The sequence below is a fragment of the Trichomycterus rosablanca genome, chromosome 6, assembly GCF_030014385.1.
Source record: "Trichomycterus rosablanca isolate fTriRos1 chromosome 6, fTriRos1.hap1, whole genome shotgun sequence".
Classification (NCBI taxonomy): Eukaryota; Metazoa; Chordata; class Actinopteri; order Siluriformes; family Trichomycteridae; genus Trichomycterus; species Trichomycterus rosablanca.
The window spans coordinates 30,317,093-30,325,659 of record NC_085993.1 but is presented as its reverse complement, the minus strand read 5'-3'; the positions used below and the strand labels follow the sequence as shown (position 1 = coordinate 30,325,659).

The window sequence follows — 8,567 nt, the reverse complement described above, 5'->3', positions numbered from 1 at the left end:
AGTGCTGAGAATGATCCACCACCTACATAATACCTGCTCTGTGGTGGTCCTGTGGGGGTCCTGACCATTGAAGAACAGGGTGAAAGCAGGTTAAAAAGCATGCAGAGAAACAGATGGACTACAGTCAGTAATTGTAGAACTTTAAAGTGCATAGGGAATACAGTTTCCTTATGAAAGGGTGTGCATGGTCTGCAACAATGCTTAAGTAGGTGGGACGTGTCAAAGTATTATCCACATGGATGGCAGGAACCAAGGTTTTCTTCAGATTGGCCACCTTCATCCATTGCTCCAAGGTCCAGTTCCGATGCTCATGTGCCCATTGTTGGTGCTTTCAGCAGTGGACAGGGGTCAGCATGGGCACCCTGACTGGTCTGGTCTATGCAGCCCCATACACAACAAACTGTGATGCACTGTGTGTTCTAACAACTTTCTATCAGAACCAGCATTAACTTCTTCAGCAATCTGAGCTACAGTAGCTCGTCTGTTGGATCGGACCACACAGGCCAGCCTTCGCTCCCCACGTGCATCAATGAGCCTTGGTTACCCATGACCCTGTCCCCGGTTTACCACTGTTCCTTTCTTGGACAACTTTTAATAGATACTGACCACTGCAGACCGGGAACACCCCACAAGAGCTGCAGTTTTGGAGATGCTCTGACCCAGTCGTCTAGCCATCACAATTTGGCCCTTGTCAAACTCGCTCAAATCCTTACGCTTGCCCATTTTTCCTGCTTCTAACACATCGACATCAATATATCCCACCCACTAACAGGTGCAGTGATGAAGAGAGATAATCAGTGTTATTCACTTCACCTGTCAGTGGTCATAATGTTATGCCTGGTCGGTGTATACTGCATTTTGTACCTTATGTTCCTCACCTACAGGTGTTCTGGCACTGCATGTTTTGATTTTCAAATTTCTTTCACTCCAAAATGACCCTCTGATGAGTGGTTGTTTCTCTCCTTCTCTTTTTTTAAACCACTTCTGTTTGGTACAAGCCCTGCACTTCGGCTAATGCCGACTTTAAAATGACTTTGTTAACTGCTGCTGTGAGTTCACTTAAAGGAATACATAGTCTCCGATTGTATTACATAATTCTTCATATGCCAGCATGATGGATTGGTCTGATTTAAGATTATAACTCTGACAAGCAAAAAAAAAAAAGTAGACAAAGGTGGCTTTTTGTTAAACATTGCAGCCCATTTATGTATAGACAATAAATCTTCCCGATGCATATTTTATACAGAATAGGTGCATTATGTCACTTGAAGGTTAACCATGTTTCTGACTGAATCTCTGATTTAAACATGAATTTCAATGTTGGCTCATGTCTAGAGGCTACAAATTGCCTGAACGAATGAAAAGCTGAGACACAATGCAATTTCTAAACTAAAGTCACCTCTTTCCGTAAGGCCTGTGTTTGTAAGTCAAGCATTGCATCAACTCTTATAACAGCTGCAGGGCACTGTAGAGCAGCTAACAATTTTTATTCACGGTCTGAGAGAGGTTTGGCATGTTCACCTTTGTCTTTGAGTTTTCCCTTTGTTACACCAATCAGCCATAACATTAAAACCACCTCCTTGTTTCTTCACTCACTGTCCATTTTATCAGCTCCACTTACCATATAGAAGCACTTTGTAGTTCTACAATTACTGACTGTAGTCCATCTATTTCTCTACATTCCTTTTTAACCTGCTTTCACCCTGTTCTTCAATGGTCAGGACCCCCACAGGACCACCACAGAGCAGGTATTATTTAGGTCATTCTTAGCACTGCAGTGACAATGACATGGTGGTGGTGTGTTAGTGTGTGTTGTGTTGGTATGAGTGGATCAGACACAGCAGCACTGCTGGAGTTTTTGAATACTATGTCCACTCACTGTCCACTCTATTAGACACTCCTACCTACAGTAGTTGGTCCACCTTGTAGATGTAAAGTCAGAGACGATCGCTCATCTAGTGCTGCTGTTTGACTTGGTCATCTTTGAGATCTTCATCAGTGGTCACAGGACGCTGCCCACGGGGTGCTGTTGGCTTGGATATATTTTTGGTTGGTGGACTATTCTCAGTCCAGCAGTGACAGTGAGGTGTTTTAAAACTCTATCAGTGCTGCTGTGTCTTATCCACTCATACCAGCACAACACACACTAACACACCACCACCATGTCAGTGTCACTGCAGTGCTGAGAATGATCCACCACCCAAATAATACCTGCTCTGTGGTGGTTCTGGGAGAGCCCTGATCATTGAAGAACAACATGAAAGGTGGCTAACAAAGCATGCAGAGAAACAGATGGACTACAGTCAGTAATTGTAGAACTGCAATGTGCTTCTATATGGTAAGTGGAGCTGATAAAATGGACAGTGCGGTGGTTTAAATGTTATGGCTGATCGGTGTATAAGGCTAAAGGAATATAGACAGCTCTTCTTATTATTAAATTCAGGTGTTTTAGCCTCACCCATTGATAATAAGAGTATAAACTTAAACACAAATAAATAGACAGCAAATTAACTTCATGCTTCAACTTTGTGACAACAGTTTGGGAAGGTCCTTTCCTGTGCTAGCATGGCTGTCCCCCTGTGTGCAAAGCATGGTAAAAAAAAAACCTAGTTGGGAGAAACTCCTTCTCATTTAACATCTTTTGACACACACCATCTTGCTTAAAGTCTTACCAGAAGATGAATGCAAGGAGACAATTTTATAATGCTGTCTAAGATTTTGGTTATTTATTTATTTATTAGGATTTTAACATCATGTTTTACACACTTTGGTTACATTTATGATATGACAGAAAGTTACTCAATATGCCTTGTCATGGACAATTTTATATCTCCAGTTTACCTCACTTGATGTCTGTGGGAGGAAACCCACGCAGACACTAAGAGAACATGCAAACTCTACACACAAAGGACCCGGACTGCTCCACCTTGGAATCGAAGCCAGGACCTTCTTGCTGTGAGGCGACAGTGCTACCCACTGAGCCACAGTGCCCAAGATTTTGGAGTGTTGAGTTTAATAAGCTCATGATCAGGTGTCACATACTTTTGAACAATGTTTGTGACATATGTCCTGTTCAAGTGGATCTAAACTTTTGACTAGAACTATATTTTAATAATCGATTTGTGTTGATTAGAAATAAACTAATGAATGGGAAGTCGCTATCATGCACATTCATGTAAACACAGTGATGCAAGTGCAGCAGGTGCCATTACCTGGATTACCTGAGCATACAGGCATGACAGTCCACACAAAAGCCTGACTCTCCAGCACACAAACAATTCAAATGTCACTGTATAAATATCATCCTCAAAGAGCTACTTCCATCAGTGGTGAACCCATTATGTGAGGCGGGGAACAAAACCCCACATTGTTTTATACGTGCACGATTGATGCCAGTCTAATTAATAAAGGGAGCTGTCCTTTTCTTGCTTTTGAAAAGCCAGACGAAAGGGAGAAGCATATTAAAAGGTGCTTATTGTTTCCTTTTGCTGATTTTTTACAGGTTGGGATTTAATTTGAGAGAGACGGTGAAGAGCCCCGGGTCCAGATGGTGCGATAACCCTGGCGAATGCTCCCACCAGCCACCATGATAACAAAGACATGCAGATTAGAAAAAAAGAGAGCTAGAAAAGAAGCAGAGAATAATATCAGGCAGCAGGGGGCAGAAAAAAAACAAGAGGTAGTATTTACACCCATAGACTTTTTGCATATTTTGTATTGTTGTGGATTTATAATGGCCATTTTTACCTATTAATCTTTACTTTACGAGTAAAAAGTATGATTACAAAACATACATAAATAAATAATTAATGTTCAGTTAACACTATTGTACAGACCATTTTTTTCAATACTTTATAAAAGCAACAATTACAGCTGCAAGTTTTCTTGCATATGTTTTTGCAAGCTTTGCACAACTGGATTTGGGCAGTTTATCCCATTCTTAATGACAGATCCTTTCAAAGTATGCCATATTGAATAGTGAGCATCTGTAAATTGCCATCTTTGCGTCTCTCTGCAGATGTTCAATAAGGTTAAAAGCCAGGCTTTGGCCTAGAACAAAGAATTTTGTTATACTGTACACAAGTATCTGCATACACTGATCAGGCATAACATGACCACCTTCCTAATATTGTGTTGGTCCCCCTTTTGCTGCCAAAACAGCCCTGACCCCCTGAGGCTTGGACTTTACTTACTCGGGCAGGTGGTGGTACGTGTCAAAGTAACATCCACATGAATGGCAGGACCAAAGGTTTCCCAGCAGAACATTGCCCAAAGCATCACACATCCTCCACCGGCTTGCCTTCTTCTTATAGTGCATCCTGGTGCCATGTGCTCCCCAGGTAAGCGACACACACGCACCCGGCCATCCACTTGATGGTAAATTAAAAAATGTGATTCATCAGACCAGGCCCCCTTCTTCCATTGCTCCGTGGTCTAGTTCCAATGCTCACGAGCCCATTGTTGGCGCTTTCGGTGGTGGACAGGGGTCAGCATGGGCATCCTGACTGGTCTGCGGCTATGCAGCCCCATACGCAACAAACTGCGTCTAGCCATCACAATTTTGCCCTTGTGAAACTCGCTCAGATCCCTACGCTTGCTAATTTTTCCTGCTTCTAACACATCAACTTTGAGGGTAAAATGTTCACATGCTGCCTAATATATCCCACCCACTAACAGGTGCCGTGATGAAGAGATAATCAGTGTTATTCACTTCACCTGTCAGTGGTCATAATGTTATGCCTGGTTGGTGTATATAACAAATAAAATCATTCCATCTGCCTTTGATTATCCTTATCCTTGTCAGTGCCTCACTTCATAGTAACATTGTACTCATCTATTGATGTCTACCTTCAGTATATTAATGTACCATATTTATTAATTTACCATATATGTCATCGCTCCAGAATAGCTTTTTGATGGTCCAACAGGCCTTTTCTAATTTGGATCTTGTGTTAAATATCACCAAGACTAAGGTTATGTGGTTTGGTAAAAGAGGTTCGGTTCACCAAGCAGTCCATGACATCATCACTGTCGATGGGGCTACTTTAACCCTTGTATTATGGTGAGAAAAAAATACATTGATTATGTTGCGGGTCATTTTTACCCGTATTGTGTAAATCCACTCAACACAGTCAAAAATGAAGTTAAACCAATAAGAAATTATACAAACATTTAGAAGAAACCAGAAGAAGAGATATATAATTTCAACTCTATATTAAATAACTCAATTTCAATTTAAGAAGACACAAACTGAAAAGAACTGATTTAAATTTTTCCCTCTTCACGAACCCTTTTTTTGGGTTTTCAATGTTCAACATTTTCAGTGTTCCCCACATGATGGACAGAATGTGACTGTGTGCTTTCTGCAGATGTATTTCTTACACCTCATACAGCAGGTTACTGTCATCTCGGGAGGGACAGAATTGACGTATTTTGCGTTTCTTTGCACCTTTATCCAAAGGATCCATTGTTGGTTGGTCAGATGCCCTGCCCTGGACTTTTGCGATGACAGCTGCAGCTGCTGGGGATCGAGCTGGCCTGGCCCGGTTCTGGATCTTGGGAGTGACGAGTGCTTTGCCTAGTTCTTCCAGGAAAAGTCGACGTCGGTACAGTTTGCTGGCATTCCACTGCTGGTTGATCTCAATCCACAGCACATAGGCATTGTAAGCAGACACGTCCACAATGTTGTAGAAAACCACCAAGGGCCAACAGGCAGTCTTGCGCTGGCAGCTATATGTTGCTATGACTTTGTCAAGATTGTCAACTCCTCCTTTGGTGGAGTTGTAATCCAGGATCATTTGTGGCTTCATGTCCTCTCTCGTGCTCAGAGATGCATCTTTGTGCATTGTGCTCATCACAAGAACATTCTTGTTTCTCTTTGGGCAGTAAGAATTAAGTGTTGTTTTCTCTGTGAAAACAAATTTTGAGGAATGCAGAGGTCTTCCTTGCATCTTCAGAATCTCACTGGGAAGTTCTGGCTTATTTTTTCTGACTGTTCCCAACATAGTCAGCTTTCTCTCCTGAAGTTCATCTCCAAGATGGTAGGATGTAAAGAAGTTGTCACATGTGATGTTATGACCTTGCAGCCCTTCAGTCATCTCCAATACCACACGCATTCCCTGATTCTTTTCAGGTGCTCCTCCAGGTGGCTTTCCAGTATATACTTGCAGGTTCCATGCATAACTGTATTTTGCATCACAGGCTGCCCATATTTTAATGCCATATTTCGCAGGCTTGTTTGGCATATACTGTCGGAAAGTACAGCGTCCTCTGAATGGTACGAGGCGCTCATCCACAGTAACATAGGGGCCAGGATTATACAATAAAGGCAGGATTTCGACCCATTTATCCCAAACATCTCTGATCGCTGCAAGTTTGTCTCTCTCGCGACAGTTGCTTCACCCTTTGACCTGTATACTCCAGCTAATACTAGAATTCCAATGTAAGCATGCAAGTCAGTTGGATCCAGTGGCTTCCATTTTTCTTGAAAGACACGCCTCCCCTCCAAGTTGGTCATGTCGAGGATTATCTTCTCTGTGGGTGGGGATATGAAGAGCTGAAATGCTGATTCAATATCATCAATTCTTGTGACAGCAAATCTTGTCGGACCAGGCGTCATTTTGATGACATTAGAAGATGACAATCTGCCTCGGCTTTGGTGTGGTGATGTTGACCATTTTATTTTACCATCTTTAGATGTCCATGTCCCCTGTGTGGATGACAATTGTTGCGTGTCTTGGTTTTCATCTGATGAAGGGACACCGGCAGACTCGTCCTCTGAATCCTCCTCATCATGGGAAAATTGACAATCTGGATCATCAACAGCATTGTAGTCTGGCTCTGAAGGATCCTCCGTCTCTGAAATCTCTTCCTCTACATCACTATCCCAGTTCATAAGCTGCGATAAAACTTCTTCAGCTGTAAATTGTTTGGAGCTCATTTTGGTGTATGCCCCCAAAGAAAGGGCATGGAAACAGTGACAATGACAGGGGAGATTAAGTCCCTCTTCCACACACACACACACACTCACACCTGGTTCTGAATGGCTATTCAGAGGCAGTCAAAATAAAAAATATCAAAGAGACATGTTTATTTTGGATTTGAACAGCTTGTTTTTGTCTGGGTCAAAATGACCCACAACATCATCTTTGTATACAAACTCTGTGCAGACAATCCACGACACATCAAAGTGTCCAGATTTTACACAGGAGTTCATGACCCTAGATGAGAAAAACTCATAAAATATCTTGGAAAAAAAGTAAGGATAACCTGCACTTTGGTCCACTCAAAAATTGAAATGGGTCAAATTGACCCCAAACATAATACAAGGGTTAAGTCAGGTCTCTGAGTATAAATATTTGGGCATATGGCTAGATAGCACACTGACATTTTCATATCACATTAGTAAATTACAATCTAAGGTTAGATCAAAAATAGGATCTCTGTATAGAATGCGGGCCTCTCTTAGCCGATCTGCTAAACTGAAACTTGTACAAATGACCATCTTCCCCTTGTTAGATTTTGGTGATGTTATATGCAGGTCAGCTCGAAAAAGTGATCTTCTGAAACTTGACGTACTTTATCACTCTGCCATTCAGTTTGCGATAAATGCTCCATATAAAACACATCACTGTACCCTTTATTCTACTGTGAACTGGCCATCTTTACACACTCGTCGTGCTCTTCATTGGTTTATGCTCATATACAAAACCCTGCTTGGTTTGTCTCCTCCCTATTTGTGTCATTTATTGCAAACCTCATCTTCAGTTTATTATACTCGCGCTGCTCATCGTATTTCACTGAAGGTTCCTAAAACGAACACCATTGCTGGTCAGTCATCATTTCAAGTGGCTGCAGCCATAGACTGGAACAAACTGCAAGAAACTCTAAGGCTGGATACATTTATTTCTAAGACAACTTTTAAAAAACAAATTACAGATATCTTAAGAGATACATGCAGCTGTTTGACAAATTGATTCTTCTTTTATATTATTGCTGGATGATTCGACTATGTGTTATTGTATTGTGATCATCGTTGTTTGTCTTTAATGTCTTATGTAAATTTGTTTGTATGATTGTTCCTCAAGAGGCTTTGCCTTTTGCCAGGACACCATTGTAAATAAGAAGCAGTTCTTAATGACTTGCCTGGTTAAATAAAGGTTAAATAAAAAAAATAAAAAAATAAAAAACCATGCCACAAAGCACAAGTCATCCCAAACTGGTTCCCTGAATATAAAAATGACTCAATGTGCTTCAGTAGCCTCCCTAGTCACCAGATCTAAATCCAATTCCTTGTGGAATCCACGCCAAAACATATTAGCCTGATCATCGTATCAGGTATTAGTGTGGTGTCCCTTATGAGTTGTAGAAAGAGAGACAAAGAAAGAGAAAGGAAACAAAAAGAGGTACAGTATATGGGGTATATGAAAAAGGGCATACATATAGCTGGAATACTGCCAGCTCTCAGTTGCAGGAGGACAAATTGATGGGTCTACCGAGTGATATCCGGTAGCAGCAGGGGTGAAGCTAGCCACCTAAAGTCATCACTTTAATAACAGCCAGCAGCT

The 8,567-nt window shown here is 41.5% G+C and overlaps 1 pseudogene; it reads right to left on the bottom strand.

The window, feature by feature from the left end:
• Positions 1 to 5,378: 5,378 nt before the first annotated feature.
• LOC134317282 (piggyBac transposable element-derived protein 4-like) lies at positions 5,379 to 6,940 on the bottom strand (annotated as a pseudogene).
• Between the last annotated feature and the right edge of the window lie 1,627 nt (positions 6,941 to 8,567).